This window comes from Sarcophilus harrisii, chromosome 4, assembly GCF_902635505.1.
Source record: "Sarcophilus harrisii chromosome 4, mSarHar1.11, whole genome shotgun sequence".
Classification (NCBI taxonomy): Eukaryota; Metazoa; Chordata; class Mammalia; order Dasyuromorphia; family Dasyuridae; genus Sarcophilus; species Sarcophilus harrisii.
The window spans coordinates 121,189,652-121,209,230 of record NC_045429.1 but is presented as its reverse complement, the minus strand read 5'-3'; the positions used below and the strand labels follow the sequence as shown (position 1 = coordinate 121,209,230).

The window sequence follows — 19,579 nt, the reverse complement described above, 5'->3', positions numbered from 1 at the left end:
TGTGCAATCTTCTACATTACTCTCTTCAGATGACACTGGGCTCTTTTCTGTTCCTTGAACAAGACACTACATCTTCTAACTCTGGGCATTTTCACTGGCTATTCCTGGAAAGAATGTTTTATAGATTTGTATTTTCAAGTGTATATAGATTTTCATTTTTCACTAGTCTGTATTATGGACTTCATCACCATGCCCCAGAAACCTCTTCATCCTGGAAGCTCAATTCAGTCCTGGAATTCAAAACTCAGAAATATCCTCTTCTTGTTTGTTTGTTTGTTTTTTTTTTGACTGGAGGACCTTCACTGAATGAGGGCCAATCACATCTTTATTTTTCTCTTCAAACTTTCCCTGGGAGTCTCTTTTATCCTAACCCATTCTAGGGGTTGTCTTAGGTCTTAGGAAAAATGAATGATATCATTGAGTCCAACTTCTCATTTTTATAAATGAGGAAACTAAGGTCCAGAGAGCTTCAATAACTTGTCTAAGATAATAAAGTTAGCATCTTAGGTAGGATTTGAATGGAGATCTTCCTAATTCCAAATCCAAAACTGTGCTTCATCTTTACATTCTTTCCAACCATCTTTTCTTTTGTCATCATGCAGAATAACCATCTCCACATTCTCTTTCCCTCTCTACCTTTTGTTCTAGACAAAGTCATCAAATAAACAGCACTATTAATTCAGGAAAGGGCACATCAGTCCCTTGTTCTTTAAATCTCTGTAATTCCATAGATTAAAATTCCCTCTATTTAAATGTAAGATCCTTGAGGGCAGAGATTGTCTCCTTTTCATATTTATTTTCCTAGCACTTAAGAGAGTGTCTGGCACATAGTAAGCAATTAAAATATGTTTTTTTTTACTTCCCCCTTCATTCATAAATTTATCTGTTCATTCCTCTATACTATTGACAAATGGCCAAGAGTTTTATTTCTTCATTTAAATAAAATCAATCCATTCTCAATATTCTGATGTATTATCCTCAAGTGAAAAAATAATATTTGTACTCTTTCATTATTTTCTTTTAACCTAGAGCAGAAACATAAATAATCACAAATGTGATGTTGTAGCATAATTAGTTTTGTAATGAGAAGAAGGGACTGGTCAATGAAGACATAGTCCTTGAAATATACATAGATATTTCCTGCCTGCTGCCAATACAATGAGAGGAATTTCAGAAGCTAATTTTGGCCATGATGATTAGGAGGTAGGGAGGGGAATGGGATGGGTATACTGGTGGCTGGTAATTGGATGGGTATACTGATAACTGACTCCAGAGCTAGAGGGATTAATGACTTAGCAGGCATAGAGCCAGAAATAAGTTTCCCTACAAAAGAATCAATATCCTATTTCCCTCAACTCTTTAATGGTGGGAACAAATCAGGAATCATTGTGAGCTATCAGTAGGGAATAGGGTACATAGAAAGGGTACTGGTTGTTCAATCACCCTCTTAGGAACCATAAGTCTGTGAATGCATGGTTCCAATGATCCTTTTTTTTTTCTTCCTATCTTAAGTAAATGAACATTCTAAGTAGATGAGACTGAGATACATCAAAACAACCAGAGAGAGAGCTGACCAATATATGGAACTGTTAGCAGCAACAGGTACAAATGGTGAAGACTCAGCAAGCAATCTTATTAACCCAGCATAGAAGTGGATTGACTTGTCAACTGGAATATTTTATTCTATAGGGAGCTAGTCCCACTTAGCAAAAAGCAACTCTTCAATTACTGGTACCTTACCACAAAGTGACCTTGGTGGATACTTTTTGAAGGGATCAAAGGCCTCCCAAAGTCAGGATTCAAAAGGTATCCCTAAGTCACAAATGACTTCACTACCTTTGTACTGTAAGTTAGCTCTCCTTGTCCCTGTATATGCAAGAGCAGAGTATGTTTATTGTTTTGGGATATTGTTTTTAAATGACTGATCTTGTTATATTTTCACAGTAAATACTGAGAAATAATCCATCTGGAATTACTTGAAAAGAATAATAATAGAAACTAATTATTTACCATTACTCCTAGAATTTTGAATGGGGTAGTAATCATTATTATCCTTTGGGAAACCTACTGGATAGTCCATTAGGAATCCAAAGTAAGTCCAAAAGGATTGCTATGCTTTTCAACAACAAAAATAATTTTTTAACCAAATTATTATGAATTTAGAAGTTAGATATAAGCCTTGCTCTCTCCCTTATTGCATTCTGAATTCATTTCCCCCCCCATCTGTTCTTTATCTATTTATCCTAGTCTAGTAGGTTCTATCCTTGTTCAAGATTGACATCCTGGTTTCTACCCCTCATATCATATTTAATTCAATAATTATTGGTTAAACTTTTACTATCTGTGTTAGGGAAGGGAGTTACAAAGATAAGTAATCCAGATTCTTATCTTAATATTGGGAGTTGGGTAGGGAGAATTGGGGAAGAAGACACAAATAACTACATACTTAGTACAGGGGAGAATGTAATTAAGTGCAAAGGAGAGATCCAGGCAGTTTGCAGTGAGAAATTTGAGGAGGGAGTGATCACCTTAAAGTGAAGGAGGAAAAGGGCCATAATTAGTAGGATATGGAATGAATTTAACCTATGCCTGGGGGACATTGTGAACAAAGTCAGAGAACAGTATTTATTTGCTTTTCATTTATTCAATTACTTTGAAAGTTATATTACGTAAGGAAAATTTAAAATAATAACACATCAGAAAAGATGGGTTGTAGGCACAAAATAGAAAGCCTTTAATGCCAGGGGTTTAAATTGTATTAGATAAACACAAGATGCTGGGTGTCTCTGTGTCTGGTGAAATATTAATTAGCATTTATATAGTGCTTTAAGGTTTGCAAAGCACTTCATAAATACTATCTCTTCTATCTTCACAACTACCCTGGAGGTAAGAGCTATTATTATCCTGATTTTACAGATAAGTTTTCAATACCAATGAAATCTTTAGGCTAGTCCCTATCCCTAGGTGGTTAATGAAGAGCTATTGAAAGTTTATGAATAGTGAAGAGATATGATCAGATTAGTGTTTTAGGGAGATTACTTAGGTAATGGTGTGAAGAATATAAAAGAAGATAAATGGAAGTCCAGAAGAATTGATAGGAACCTGCTGCTGACTGGCTGTATGTAAAATTAGGACTTTAGTGTTGGGCCAGAGAATGAGATCACAAAAAGACTGCAACTCTGCCCTCCTTAACTCTTTTCTGAATGGCAAACAGCATTACGTCTTACCTCGTGAGTCCTCTCTTATTACAATAATGTGCATCTTTTCACTGAAACTGAATTCTATCCTCCCTATATAGAAGTGCCTCCCCCAGCTCTACAAATCATTTCCCCTTTAATCCCAATGAATGTTCTTGTACTTTTAAATTTTATTCACTTTATATTTTTGTTGCACATATTTTTCTATGTATTTATCATCTCCCTCATTAGAATTCAAGCTCTTTGCAAGAGGGGATTTTTTTCATTTTTTTTGAACTTGTATATGCAGTGTCTAAAACAGTGACTGGTTCATAGTAGGCCCAGTGGTAGAACAGTCACTTCTTGATTGAATGAATGATTTCACAGTGTCCATCCCAAGTAGTTATTCAATGTAAGTTCTTCAGATGAAATAGGTCTCAGAAAACAAAATGAAAGCCCAAGGTTTCAATGATATTCTTTGGATGTTAGACTATGATAACAATTGACATTTATTTGATCCTTTAAAGCAAGGATCCTTAGCCTGGGTCCAGGACTATGCATAGATTTCAGGGGGTTTTGTGAACTTGAATGGGAAAAATTATACTTTAATTTCAAAATAATTGTTTTCCTGTGTAACCCCACATATTTCATTTTATGCTTTTAAAACATTTTTTGAAGAGTCTATAAGTTTCACCAGATTGCCAAATTGGTCCATAATACAGAAATGGTTCAGAATCATGTCTGCAAAATACTGTACATATATTATGTTCTTGGGGTTTCACAGCCTTCCTGTATCTATTTCAGAGATAAAGAGATTGAAATGCAAAGATTTTATGATTTTTAAAGCATTCTGACAAGATTTAAACCCTCTGACTTCCCAGAATTCTTTCCACTATACTATGCTGTCTTTCCTATGCTCTGTAACTAGTGATTTCTTATGGATTTGTCTACCAATAAAATATTGTTTTGGGAAAACAAGAGTTAAATTTAGATATATTATCATTTACTAAATTTAAGCATTCACCTGTCTCCTTCAAAATACTTTATCTGTTTATGATCTTTCATCAATTTGGGCACTACCAATTATAAAGGAAAATCAAGAAGAGAATACACTATCTACTGTAGGTTTGTTAGTTGGATTATTTCTTTGGTTTGTTTAAAAGCCAATTGGTTGAAAAAATCATATATTTTTACAAATGGGGACTATTTCACAGCCCAAATTTGCTATCTGAATAGGGAACCCTGTATGTAAGAAAAACACATTATTTTCATATTGGGTGAAACCCAAGTTCAATCTTTTCAATATTTGCTTTTTGACTGGCCCCATGGGACACTTTGTGGAACATTTCATGTTTTTTTTTCCCATGATGCCAACTTCAAAAAAATTAGGAATACATTCCAAAAATGCAACTGAAAGTTAGCCTTTCATTTGCAAGGTGTACCATGCCTTCTTGTCTTGTATAAAGGGAGATGACATCCTCAGTGAAGAGTTGATAACTAATCTTCTAAACCATCTAAATGTTTTTAGAGACTTCTCTCCCTCTCTCTTTTTTCTTTCAACAGAGAACTACAAATTATTGGATTAATATTCCTTCTTATTTTAGTCATCATAATGAGTTCAGAACACTTCTTGCCAAAGTCTCAAGGGTAGTCTTTGCCAAGATCTGATCATTACCAATGTGTTTTTTCCAAATGTAACCCATAATACTCTTATACCACACTAGTGGTTTTGTAAGAAAGTTTGGGAGCCATACAGAAACATACTGAGCAAGTTGTCTTTAGTCGTTTCAATTTGAGAACATGTCTTTTTATAAATGATTCATTTTTACTGAAGCATCTGAATTTACTTGGTTTTTGAAATAAAAGAACCCTCTATTTCTAACATTCATGGTAAGATTAGATAATATAATTATTACTTCAATAGATGTTCTTTTTTAATCAATAGAGTCATAGAACATGAACTATGATTTGATTTTAGAGGTCATATAAACCAGCCATCCCATCTGACAGATAAGGAAACTGAGGTCCAAGGAGGTCAAATGACTTGACTCAAGTTACAAAGGGGACTTATTCAAGTAGGATTTGAACATATCCTTTTTGACTCCAGATCTAGTTCAGGAATACTTTCCACTGCCCACATGCACAAGCATTGAACTCACATAAAGTAATTATGTTTTACCCAGATTATGTCTCCTTATTTGGATTGAAATACAGAAATGAAGACTTTCCTAGATATATCTAATCAATGCAAATAACCAAAATATACAATTCATATCCCAGGCTCTTCTTAATTATAGGAATGTTGCCATAATTATTGACTCCATTTTATTTTGCCTATCTAGACACAACCTTCATAATATGAATTCTAAATTATTATTTGTATATCAATTGCTAGTTAAAATGTGATTATGTTATTAGCTAACTAGTATCAGATCATCACCAATGTATTTTTTTCTGTTATCTCCATTTAGGCTGTTATTCAAATGTCACCTTGACTCTTGGCAGTTATTGGCCAGTCAGGACCTCCTGTTATTCCTCATGGTTAGGGACTCCCTCCAATCTTTCCCTACTTGTTTTTGTTCAGGGATATTTGTTATAATTGCATGTCATTAATCTGCTCCCTGTTAAGTCTCAAAAAATGTGTTCAGGCCTTGAGTGGTCATGACAACTTCTCTGTGGAAACTCTTGCCTAATCTAGCAAGAATCAAAGTATTGCTATCATAGAGGATCCCATGTTCTGTAATCTTTCGTTTTCCTACATCTCATTGAATTTTTTTTTGAGAGAAAGGATAGGTCACATTCAGAAGGTATATCAGTTGAAATAATAATACTCACTAGTTTTTAAATGGCAGGAGCAGAATCCTATGAAATAGGGGTTTATAATACTTTCATGGCCTACCATACATGTTTTTTTAAAATATATATATTTTTTTTTGTGAAGAAAGTGCTTTGTAAATAACAAAATATTACTGAAACAGGATTGTTTATTGTTGTTGCTGCTAGTCTAGTATTGTAGTCTACAAAAGTATTTTTGGCCATTTTTTAAGTCTCCTTTGAGAAGTTGGTAAAACTAGCAAATCTAGTAGTTCCCTTAGTATTTTGGGAAGCTTTAGCTATTCATTTGGGTCCAATTCACGTCAATAAAAGTTTTCACACTGGACTGAGTGGTAGTGAATTGGACCCTTTCTTCTTTGTGTACTGATGGCCCCAAGTAGGGGATTTCAGTTGAACAGCTCAGGCCTAAAGGTTCAGATTCTTCATACCACTGAACATTTGGCAGCCAGTGTTTGGAGGCCCACATATTCGGAATATTTGTTCTTTTATACTCAAAAGAAGGTCTTATAATTAATTACATGTAATTTCACAGCTGCCCTGAAGGATAGGCTTTAGTTCTCAAGAAATACAGTCTCTATTGTTTTATAAGCTCTGCCTGTGGCTACTTCAGCAATACAAGGAAATTCTCAATGTGTATTTGTGTCCTTGTGTGAAAGAACCTTTTCTTTATCTTAGAAGAGCCATCCAGTGCTTGGAAATGAGAAGTTAACATTACCTGGAGAAAACACATGAGAACATCAGGATTCTGGGGAGGTAAGAAAACAAAATATTCCTTTTGGCTGTCTTAAAATAGTACTTCATGTATGCTTAGATGCAATGAAAATTTGAAAACTTGTACTTTGAAACTAAGAAGCAGAAACAAATAATTCAGATAGTCATTCATTTAGTTAGTCAATCAACATTTTTTTTATGGCTCCTACAATGAACATTGCCCTCCTCCTCTCTAATTCATACTAAATTTAAGCTCAGAATCCTTTCTATTCTCCCAGTCTATTTTCTTTGTCACTAACAATAATATTTTCATCAAATCTCGTGTTCCCTGGGCCTCAGTTTCCTCATCTGTAAAATAAGAAAGTTGAATTAAATGAGCTTTAAGACTTTTTCCACTTCTAGATATGGTCTATCCTAGCATAGTCTTATTCTTCTTCCAGTTTAGTAAGCTTGACTGAAAAGATATAAAGTTAACTTGGAATGACCTGTTAGTGATGAAACAATGTGGATTCTATGTTTTCTCCCCTTATCATATAGATTACCTTTAAAAGGGTTCTTGCCTCTTTCCTGAATCCTAGATTCACATTTTCAAATGTCTGTGGCACATCTTAATCTGAGTGTTCCACTAGTACCTCAAATTTAGGATGTTCAAAACAGAACTGATGAACCTTCCCTTAAATCTGCTTCTCCTCATTATATGGTATCATTGTCCAACCTAAATCTCAATTTTGGGGATATTTTTGATTCTTTCTATTTCCCTACCTGTAATGTTTAATCAATTGCTGAATCCTATTAATCCCACCTGTATAACATATCTGAAATCTGTCTATTCTGCTCAGTTTCCACTGAGAATATTATTACCCATGCATACTTTTCCAATAATTTTCTGACTTCTCTTCAAATATCTATACTGTCTCCTTTCAAATCTGCCCTTCATAGCATTACCAGAAAAATTATTTTATAATGAAATATGGCCATGCCATTCCTTTGCTTAAAATTCTTTTTTTCTTTCTGAGATAATTGGGGTTAGGTGACTTGCCCAGGGTCACACAGCTAAGAAGTGTTAAGTGTGTGAGACCATATTTGAATTCAGGTCCTCCTGACTTCAGGGCTGGTGTTTTATCCACTGTGCTACTTAGCTGCCCCTGCTTAAGATTCTTTAGAGGTTTTCTATTACCTATTGAATAAAATTCAGAAAGGCCTGGCAATTAAAGGCCCTCCACAATCAGGCAAGAGACTAAATATTTAATTATATTTAATATTATTTGGTGGTATAGTGGATAGAGTGCTGTGTCTAGAGTCAGAAGATTCATCTTCTTGTGTTCAAATTTGGTCTCAGATACTTTCTAGTTGTACAACTCTGGGCAAATCATTTAACCCAGTCTGCCCCAGTTTCCTCATCTATAAAATGAGATTGAGAAGAAAATGGCAAACCACTCTAGTGTTTTGCCAAGAAAATACCAAATGAGGTCACAAAGAATCTGAAATTACTGAACAACAACAACAAAATTTCATATTATGCCCTTTTACCTACTTTGAGTTTCAGTTAAGCTGAATGACTGTATATTACACCTATCTTTGACTTTCCTAGCTCTATGCTCACAACTCATGGTATTTCCTATAATCTTGAATGTCAGCTCTAACTAATTCTTTACTTGTTGAATTTCTATCTATTCTTTGCAGTTCAATTAAAACATCACTTTTTCCATAAAACTTTCCTTAATCATTAATTAATGGTTTTCCTCTCTGAGTATCACTTTCTTTGTTTTACACATCTGTAATGCACTTATTTCTAATAGTGTATTAAAGTTTACATATATGGGCATAATTTATCTACAGGAGAGTTGTTTGAGGCAAGAAGTTCATGGAGACAGATTAATTAAAAAAATAAGTATTGAGAACAGGAGACAGTTGAATTCAATTGTTTAACAGACTTCACATGATGAACAAAGGGTAGATTGGTTACAATCGAAGATTTAGTTTGGAAGAGATCTTAGAATTAATTATGTCCAAGGTCTTAATTTTACAGAAGGGGAAACTGAGTCCTAGAAATGTTAAAGGATTTGCCTAAAATCACATTGGATTTTAAGTGTATATCTGGCTTCACTTAGGTCATTTGACTCTTAATTATTGCTCTCATTTTCTCTCCAGTAGTAATCTTGGAGGGAGTACTCAAATTAAATTACCCATTCATTTTTTATATTGGGTTATTAGAATGAATTACAAAAGAACAAATAGGCCTGCATTGATGCCCTGGATTTCTGGGAGAAAGATATAGTGGATTCAAATGTTAAATTAATAATATCTATCTATCTATCTATATATATATTTTCTTATAGGTCTTTCCTGTCATCCTCTTCTTATAATTTCTGTTTTGTTTGCACAACTTAAGAAGTTGGCATTGAGTATACTAGTGCATTGGGGCTATCTATAGATTTTTATTAAATTAGGTGGTGTGTCTTTTACTGGCTAGTTCAAAAAGGGCATTTGCACTAAGGGGAGTTATCTAGTTGAAGGAAATTCAGTAAAACCTAGGACATGAAACTTAAAACTTCACATTTTTCAGTAGAAAATGGAAATAACAAATTGAGCATTTAATGAGTTCAAGCTCCTATTGCTATGCAGTATGCTTCTCTTCGTTCTTTTTAAAAATATTTATTTAAAATATTTATTTGTTATTTATTTTTTTTAAATATTATTTTTATATTTATTTTTTAAAAATATTTTATTTATGTTTTCCAATTAAATGTGAAAACAAATCTTAACATTCATGTTTTAAGATTTTTGAGCTCCAAATTCTCATTTTCTTTCATTATCCTTCCCCTTTCTGGAAAAGGGAAGCAATTTGATATAGATTATATGTGTGTAGTCATGCAAACCATATTTTTATATTAGTCATCTTGTGAAAGAAAACATCTACTAAAAAAAGAATTCAAAAAAAGTACAAAAATTATGCTTTGTGGGGCAGCTATGTGGCACAGTGAATAGAGCACCAGCCTTGATGTCAGGAAGACCTGAGTTCAAATCTGACCTCAGACACTTAACACTTCTTAACTGTGTGACCCTGGGCAAGTCACTTAAACCCAATTGCCTCAGGAAAAAAAAAAAAGTGTGCTTTAATCTATATTCAGATTCCTTCAGTTCTTTCTCTGGAAATGTATAACATTTTTCATCATGAGTCCTTTTGAATTGTATTACTGATCATTGTATTACTGAGAATAACTAAATAATTGAATCACTATATAATATTGCTGTTACATATGTTCTATGAGCAGAATCAATGCTCTCCTGATTCTGCTCCTGATTCTGATGCTCTTTGCATCAGGTCATATTAAATCTTCCTGTGTTTTTTCTGAAATTATCCTACTCATCATTTCTTATAGTCCAAGAATATTCCATCACAATCTTAGACCACAACTGAAAATAAATGTCAATGACGGTGGCCTAGTTGTGCCAGACCTAAAACTAAAAGCAGCAGTCATCAAAACCATTTAGTACTGGCTAAGAAATAGTTGATTAGTGGAATAGGTTAGGATCACAGGACAAAATAGTCAATAACTATAGCAACCTAGTGTTTGACAAACCCAAAGACCCCAACTTCTGGGATAAGAACTCACTATTTGACAAAAACTGCTGGAAAAATTGGAAACCAGTATGGAAGAAACTAGGTATTGACCCACACCTAACACCACATACCAAGATAAGGTTGAAATGAGATCATGATTTAGACATAAAGAGTGATATTATAAGCAAATTAGAAGAACATAGGATAGTTTATTTCTCAGATATGTAGAGAAGGAAAGAATTTATGTCCAAAGAACTGGAATTCATAATTGAACACCAAATAGATAATTTTGATTATATTAAGTTAAAACAAATTTGCACCAACAAAACTAATGCAGACAAGATTAGAAGGGAAGCAATAAATTGGGAAAACATTTTTACATTTAAGCGTTCTGATAAAGGCTTCATTTCTAAAATATATAGAGAATTGACTCAAATTTATAAGAATTAAAGCCATTTTCCAATTGATAAATGGTCAAAGGATATGAACAGACAATTTTCAGATGAAGAAATTAAAACCATTTCTAATCATATGAAAAGATACTCCAAATCCCTATTGATCAAAGAAATGCAAATAAAGACAACTCTGAGACACTATACACCTCTGAAATTGGCTAAGATGACAGGAAAAGAGGGGATGTAGGAAAACTGGGACACTATTCTGGAATGCAATATGGAATTATGCTCAAAAGATTATCAAACTGTGCATACCCTTTGACCCAGCAGTGTTTCTATTGGGCTTGTATCTTAAAGAGATCTTAAAGGAAGGAAAGGTACTCACATGTGCAAAAATGTTTGTGGCATCCATTTTCGTAGAGGCAAGAAACTGGAAAGTGAATGGATGCCCATCAGCTGGAGCATGACTGAGTAAGTTATGGTATAAGAACGTTATGGAATATTATTGTTTTGTAAGAAATGATCAGGAGGATGATTTTAAAGAGACCTGGAGAGACTTACATGAACTGATGCAAAGTGAAATGAGCAGAACCAGGAGATTGTTGTACATGGCAACATCAATATTGTACAACAATCAATTCTGATGAACATGACTCTTTCCAACAGTGAGACGATTGAGGCCAGTTCCAATGATCTTGCAATGAAGAGAGCCATCTATACCCAGAGAGGAGACTGTGGGAACAAAATGTGGATCACAACATAACATTTTTATTCTTTGCTGCCGTTCATTTGCATTTTGTTTTATTACTCATTTTCTTTCCTTTTTGATCTGATTTTTCTTGTGCAAAGAGAATTGTATAAGAATTGTATAAATATGTTTATACACAATAGATTTAACATATATTTTAACATGTATAACATTTATTGGATTGATTACCATCTAGGGGAGGGGGTAGGTGGAAGGAGGGGAAAATTTGTAATACAAGGCTATGCAAGGGCAAATGTTGTTAAATTATTCATGCATATGTTTTGAAAATAAAAAGCTTTAAAAAAATAAAACAAGAAAAAAAGCTCTTTGGAATACAGATCTAGTGGTAGTATTTCTGGGTGAAAGGGTAGGCATAGTTTTATAGACCTTTGGGTCTAGTACCAAATTGCTCTCCAGAATGTTTGGATTAGTTCACAATTCTACTGTTTTTTCTACATTCCCTACATTTGTTATTTTCCTTTTCCATCATATTTGTCAATCTGAGAGGTGGAAGATGGTATTTCAGAGTTGTTTTAATGTGTATTTTTCTAATTAATAGTGAATTAGAGCATTTTTTCTCATAAGACTATAGGTAGCTTTGATTTCTTCTTTTGAAAACTTTTTGTTTTTGTATACTTAAACTAATTCACTTATCTACCTCTCTATTTCTTAGCCAGTATCAGATTGTTTAGATAATTACCATTTTGTGATACAGTTTAAAATCTGATACTTTTAAACCACCTTCCTTGCATTTTTTTTCATTTATTTCCTTGATATTCTTACCTTTTATAATTTCAGATGAATTTTGTTATGACTTTTCCAGCTCTACAAAATAATTTTTGTTAGTTTAATTAGTATGATACTGACAAAGAAAATTAATTTAGGTAGAATTATCATTTTTGTAGTATTGCCTCACTCTACCCACATTCCTTGATTGTTAAACCTGGTAATTCATAGCTCACTAGTCTTCCTGGTTTTGAATATGTTACTGGATTTGTCTGGATCTCCACTTTGGACAGTGGTATTATTCCCCACCTATTTAGGTCAATCAATAAATAAACATTTATTAAGTATCCACCATGTACCAGGTATTATGCCAAGTGCTGGATTGTCATTGCAATCCCAATTCCAATCATGTCTCCTGCTTCAACTGACAATGATTTCTAATTATATCTTTGGGTATTGACTTCCTGTTGCACTAATTTTGGTAATATTTCTACTGTAATAACCCAGCAGAAATTTCTCACTCACTTCCCACTCATGTTTAGTTTTGACCCGGACACTCCTAAGGATATGGCTAGATGGAACCATATGAGATGATGGATACAGTTTATTCCCACTGTTACTTTTCAGTTCTTTACCTTGTAAAATATAATTTCTCTTGGTTAAAATGAAATATTAAAACAAGTTAATGTCTTTTTTGAGATGTAATTTTTCTCATTTGATCTCCATGAAATTTTGTGGAGTTGATAGGATTTCTATAGCTTCAAAATAAATTTAAATGGATAAAAACTGGCTCATTCACTGATTTGACAAATATTTACTGAGCATCATTGTGTAAATTTGCTTGAGTCTGTGCTTCACAAATTTAAGTTTATATAAGATTAGGTTCTAAAATTAGGTGTAAAATGAAAATTGCTCTTGTCAAAATCACCATTGAAAATACCTTAAATTGTTCATAAATAGCATAATATATAAAGTTTATCCTTCTTTAAACAGTTATATCTCAAAAGGGGCTAGGATTCCTTTAAAAGATGATACTCTATATCAGAGAAATGATGAATCTAATATGATTTTTAAGAAAAAAATGAAAATACATTTTATTTTTCACAATGTCTGGATTCAGGAGCCAGGTACCAGGTAGAATTTATACTTACATAGCAGGGAAAAAAACAGGTAAAGATTTATCTGGCAGAAAAATTTATTAGAAAGAAAAAAAATATTTTAAAGGGCTTTCACATATATGGGGTGATTATATTAAAGAGTGATTGTACTATTACATAACTTTCTCCTTGCTTCAACTTGGGGCAAGAGAGGACACAATGATGTCATGGAGAACACAGCAGGGGATTTCCATTAGCTGAGCAAGAAAGCTAAGAAAGCCAACTAAAGCTATCCCTCTCGGCTCCACTAACTTAAGCAGAATGAATAAACTATCTGTGGATTTGATGAAGAGGAAATTCTAGAATCACATGGTGAAGATAGATGCTAACATTATGAGTTGCATAAAGGAATTGGGATTCATTGAAAGAACAGAAGAACATATCTTATCTCTTGTCACTTTACTATTTATTTAGTGGCAAAGCCAATTAGTATAAGGTTGGAGTTATTGTTATTTAAATTGTTATGTCTACCCTCTATTTTTTTTTCCAGGCATAAGTAGAATTGGAGTGATTTATAAGTGCATATTGTATACAGTAATAGTAATATTATTTTAAGAACAACTTTGAGTGATTAAATTCTTTTGATGATTATAAAAACCCAGATTAACTACGAAGGGCCTACTAATGAAGACACTCTGCATCCAAAGAAAGAACTGATAATGGAAGTATGTATAAAGTGATTTTACATACATATATACACATGTACATAAATATATAAAACTATATATGTATATACATACATATTTCTGTCTAATGCTAGCTCTCTCTAGGGAATGGCATGGAAAGGAAGAAAAAAAGGAGAAAAAAAGGAAGTTAAATGATAACTTTATTATATATTTAAAAGAATTAGCAAATTGTATATAAGTTTGCAGTTTCATGTGCAATCATCTTTTTTGCTACTTTTATTCTATATTTTGGAAATTTCATTTTATTTCATAAATTAAAAGAAAAATAAATAAAAAAATTAAAATGTGTATGGGATACAATTCCATTATTTTCTAAAAGATGACTAGTTTTATAGTGAATCTGGGCCAGTCACCAGGACTTCCTTAGGATAAAGGAATAGCTTATGACTAACATCAAATACTTAGGATTTAAGCAAAAAAAAATGCTATAGATCATGCAAATCTTTTTTAGTAATTTTTTGTCTTATGTTTCACAGAGTGAATGTCTTAACAATAATACAATAAGGCAGCAACAAAAATCATACTGTATCCTAGGGAAAAAGGCAAGTCAAGGACAAAACAATGAACTTAATACCCTTAACATATAAACTAATGAATGGTAGGCACAGCTCAAGAAGTAAAAAATAGAACAAGTTGGGGGCAGGAGGGAGGGAAGAAAGCCAAAACAATGAAATAAAGAAGAGATCAGTGGGCAATCTTAGGGTTTGCTTTTCCAAGGATACCCCAAGTGACAAATAAGAAATAGTTATTTTTTACTCATTTTCCTTTATTTTTGATGTCTCCTATTTTCTCATATTGGCATTTCTACCTTTATCATAGCTATCCTGCATGTCCCATCCTTTCTGTTTCCATAGCTACCACTTTAGTATCAGCTTTCTTTGCTACCTGTCTGGACTACTATAATATCTTCTTTCTGCTTCCACTCTGTTTCTTTTCTAATCCATCCTTCACTTCTTATCCATAAATAAACATTCTTATTAATAAATATCTGCTTGATATATTTCTGTTCAATCATCTCTGTTATGTATTCAAATCACCTCTACTGATTAATAGAGGAAGGTCAGCCTCTTATGTATGTCATTCAAAACCCTTCACATTCTGGTGCCATTCTTCCCTTTCACACTTGCAGAAGGTTAACCCCCATCATATATGTTGCCATATAGCCAAAATGGACTCTGGATTTCCTCTGGATACATTCCTCTGGAACTTTTATTACCCAGTTCCTAATATCTATAACCCAGTACCACCCTCTGACCTGTTGAGATCTTACTCAAACTTTTACTTTTGTATATTTGTTTATTGTTCAGTCATATCCAACTCTTTGGGAACCCATTTGGAATTTTCTTGGCAGAGATGCTGGAGTAGTTTGCCATTTCTTTCTCCAACTCATTTTATGGATGAGGAAACTGAGATAAAAGGGGTTAAGTGAATTGTCCAGAATCATAACACTAGTGTCTGAGGCCAGATTTGAACTCAGGAGGAAGACTCTTTCTGACTCCAGGTCTTGTGTTCTATCCACTGCACCATCTAACTGCCATGCTTATACTTTTAAGCCCAAATTATGTTTTACCTTATCTAATCTTCCCTGCTCACCTTATAATGATGACTTTTCCTATTGGACATACATGATAGATACACAAGGAGGTAAAATGGCTTGATTAAAATCAAATTAGGAAGAAAAAAACAGAGTAAAGGATGTCATCAAACAAAGGTTTGCCTGAAATAGAAAATGGGCCATATACGTGCTGGGAGTAAGGGATAATGGGCAGAAAGCCCATACGTTTCATTAATATCCTTGCAATATCAAGAGAAAAATTGGAAAGCTCTTAGCACATAGGATGTATCTTCTCTAATATACTTGTGGAAGTAATAAGATTAGAGTTGCACAGAATGAATAGGCATGAACAGACTGCATTCTACATGAATGGAGGGAAAACCTACATTGATAAGATCACTGGTCTGTCTGCATACTGGAGCAAGAGGGATTATCTGGTTTATGACAGCAAATAGAGGGAAAAAATAATGAATAGAAAGCCTTGAAATATTGTCCAGGAGTAATAAGTTCTAAAAAACTCTTTTTTTCCCCTCAAGTACATTTAGAAACATACAACACACTGGGAATGATCCTAAACTAGGCAAGAAGAAAATATAAATTCTTCCATTTGGGGGCAAAGTTGGTTGTACAAAATGTGAGCAAATACTGGAAATGGGATCCAGGTGTCCAGAGTGACAAGAATGACTTACTTTAGTGTATGTTCTTTGTTTATGCTGTGAAAAATGCTTTGTTTGTTTAAATTATAATTGTGGAATGTGAAGTTGAACTTTGTTTAACATACATTTGGTTGTGGTGCAAAATAACCCATTGCCTAAAAAAAATCAGGTTGTAAAATTCGAAGCCATGCTGAGTCACATAGCCAGAAAGAGTTTGAGTGAGTTAATTAGGAACACAGCTGGAAAAGACACAATGCTTTCCCAGTGACTAGCATAAGAAGCAGCTTCAAAGCTCAAAACAGAAAGAAATTGTTCCAGAAGATGGGCTAGAGTAGAGCTGATTGCCTGGCAAAAGGGAAAGTCACTCCATGAGAGAAGAGTTAAGAAGTTGCCCAAAAGCTTGTTTTCTCTGGAACATATGAAGGAAAATTTAGGGTAAAAGAATAAAAAAAATTGAGATATTAGCACTGGGATCTAATACTTAATGCTCTTAACACTTAGCCCCATTGCTGTTTTGTGTTCGGGGTAAATTTCAGGGGATGTTCATTAATTATTACTCTGTAGTGGTTGTCTCATGGTACTTTTTGATACTATCTCTTCCAAGAAGTCATCTTTCACTTTTCTATTTCATATTGTTGTCTTTTTTTCTATAACTTCTTGCATCACTTATTAGTTGAATTACATTTGAAAATATCTAATTACATAGTATCCTATGTCATTTCTTAAGTCACAACATATTATTTTGGAAGGTACCACAAAGGCCATCTTGACTCTATGCCTAAATGATTAAGCACGTAAAGAAATAAACTTATATTGAGCACCTTTTATGTGTGAGGTTCTGGGGATACAAAGAGAAAAGAACTGAATTCAGAATTGGTTGAATGATGAATCAAACAATTGTGATTAATTGATGTCAACCTAGATGTTTCCAGCGGAATACCATGAAGATCCTTGGTTCTGTACATCTTTTTTTTAAAACCACAATATTAAAGATTTGAATTAAAACATATGCTGCCTGCTAAATTAATTTGTGAAGACAGAACTCTGCAGATGAAATTAGTAAGAATAGTTAATATTCTGTATGCCAGCCATAATTTTAAAAGAAATAAAATCATAGGGAACTACTACATAGAATTCCCAATTCCTCTATTTTTGTCTGCCTGCATTTTTGATTTCCTTCACAGGCTAATTGTACACTATTTCAAAGACCAATTCTTTTTGTACAGCAAAATAACTGTTTGGGCATGTATACATATATTGTTTAACTTATACTTTAACATATTCAACATGCATTGGTCAACCTGCCATTTGGGGGAAGGGGTGGGGGGAAGGAGGGGAAAAGTTGGAACAAAAGTTCTTGCAATTGTCAATGCTGAAAAATTACCCATGCATATATCTTGTAAATAAAAATCTATAATAAAAAAAAGTTCACCAAAAAACCAACCAACCAACCAAACAAAAAAGAAATAAAATCATAGGGATAAAAAGAAAAGAAGTTTCTTTTAAAATATTCCCAAAAGTAGTTATCTAGCTTCTGCATTAAGACCTTGAATGATAGGGAACTTCCTGTCTTTTGAATCATCCCATTTTACTTTTCAACAGTCCTTGTTAATAGAAAGTTTCCCTCTCTCAAGTCTAAATATGCCTTCCTATAAAGTTTACTCACTAGTCCTAGTTGTATAGTATGAATCTAAATATAACCCATCTTCTCTATTGAATGATAGTTTGGGTGTTGGGAGAAGTATCCACAGCCATTAAATTTAATCTCCTCATTTAAAAATGAAGAAACCAAAGCTCAGTGAGGTTGTTTATGGTCATTCAGATAACAAGCAAGAGTAGTGGAATTTGAACCTCGGTCCTTGACTCCAGGTCTAGTGATATTTCTACACTGTTTTGAGCTACTAAAGTCAAATATACCTTAATAACCTATGTTCCTTTAAGTTTTCTCTTCTCCACAGTAAAAAAAAAACAAAAAAACAACAAAAAAAACCTCACCTTCTTCAACTGCTTCTTAGTCTCCAATACTCTCACTGTATTATTGTCCTGCTTTTATAAACTTTCTAGTTTACCAATATCTTTCTTAAAATTTGATGTAAAGAGATGAATATAATGTATATTCTAACATGGCAAGATGTTTAACTTCATCATTCTGGACTTTATTAATGAATTCTAATATAGATTAGCATTTTTCTTGGATGACATATATTAGCTTACTAAGTTCAAAGCTCATGAAAACCTTTGAAGTCATTTTCATAACAACATTTGCATTATTTGTCCTATATTAGTACATTTAATTGCTATACTTTATAAATGCTGTGCTTTACATTCCTTCCTTCTTTCCTTCCTTCCTTCCTTTCTTTCTTTCTCTTTCCTTTTTATTTATATTATTTATTTCCTTTTGATTCCTTTTTGAATTATAACTAATACAGATATTAATTATTCTTACTAATATCATCCACGAATGTCATCATAAATTGATTTAGCAGAAAATATATATTTTCATTCATGTCATAAATGTTTGTTGAATTTAACTGGCTTGACAAAAAATGTGTTGAGCCAAGGATAAATCTTCATGGCACTATACTAGAAATCTCCAGGTATATATCAATTAATTAGTCACAATAAAATGATTTTAGTCATTCAATTTATTCTGAATCTACTTTATTGTATTATTATTGATACAACCCCATTCTATTTTGTACACAGTTATCATGAGATCTTGTCAAATGGCTTAATAGTATCCAAGAATCTTAAACTGACAACATTTTCCTAATCCATCAGTCTAATAACCTAGTTAAAAAATGTGATTAATATTGATGACTTGCTCTTGATAAATTAATAGTACTTCTCAGTGGCATTACTTCTCTTTCTTAAAGATTACAAACTATTATTTTATTGGTATGTTTCAAAATTTTGTAAGGAATATAAATAAGTTTATATTCTTTATTTGAATAAATCAAACACTATTTTATAGTTTGTAAAATTAACTCTTTCCCTCTTTTTATTTATTTTAAAAATATTTATTTATTTAAAACTATATACAAAATAAGAAATAAAAAACAAAATAGAAAAAAGAAAGACAAAAAAGGAAAAAATGCCATGTCTCTAGCAGAATATCAGGAAGTATTCAAAATATCTAACAAATTTTCACTTCAAGAAAACATATATAATAACAGAAAAAATTATATTCATGGCTGTTCATCTTTGCTTCCTTGTAAGTTATTCTTTTGTTCTCTGCATTTTTTACTTTATTCTTTTTTTCCTTTTCATTCTCCCTTCTCTCCCAAGCAGACTACAGGTAAGATGAGTATACATACATATATATATGTATATATATATATATATATACACCTAGATGCATACATATAT

General features: G+C 32.9%; 1 long non-coding RNA gene across 1 annotated transcript in view; it reads left to right on the top strand.

Annotated features, from left to right (window-relative positions):
* The first annotated feature begins 6,457 nt into the window (after nt 1–6,457).
* Nucleotides 6,458–19,579, top strand: part of LOC116419121 — a 49,764-nt gene continuing 36,642 nt past the window's right edge. The window contains exon 1 of the long non-coding RNA XR_004229385.1: nt 6,458–6,764. This is a non-coding gene — a long non-coding RNA (uncharacterized LOC116419121). The remainder of the gene's footprint in view (nt 6,765–19,579) is intronic.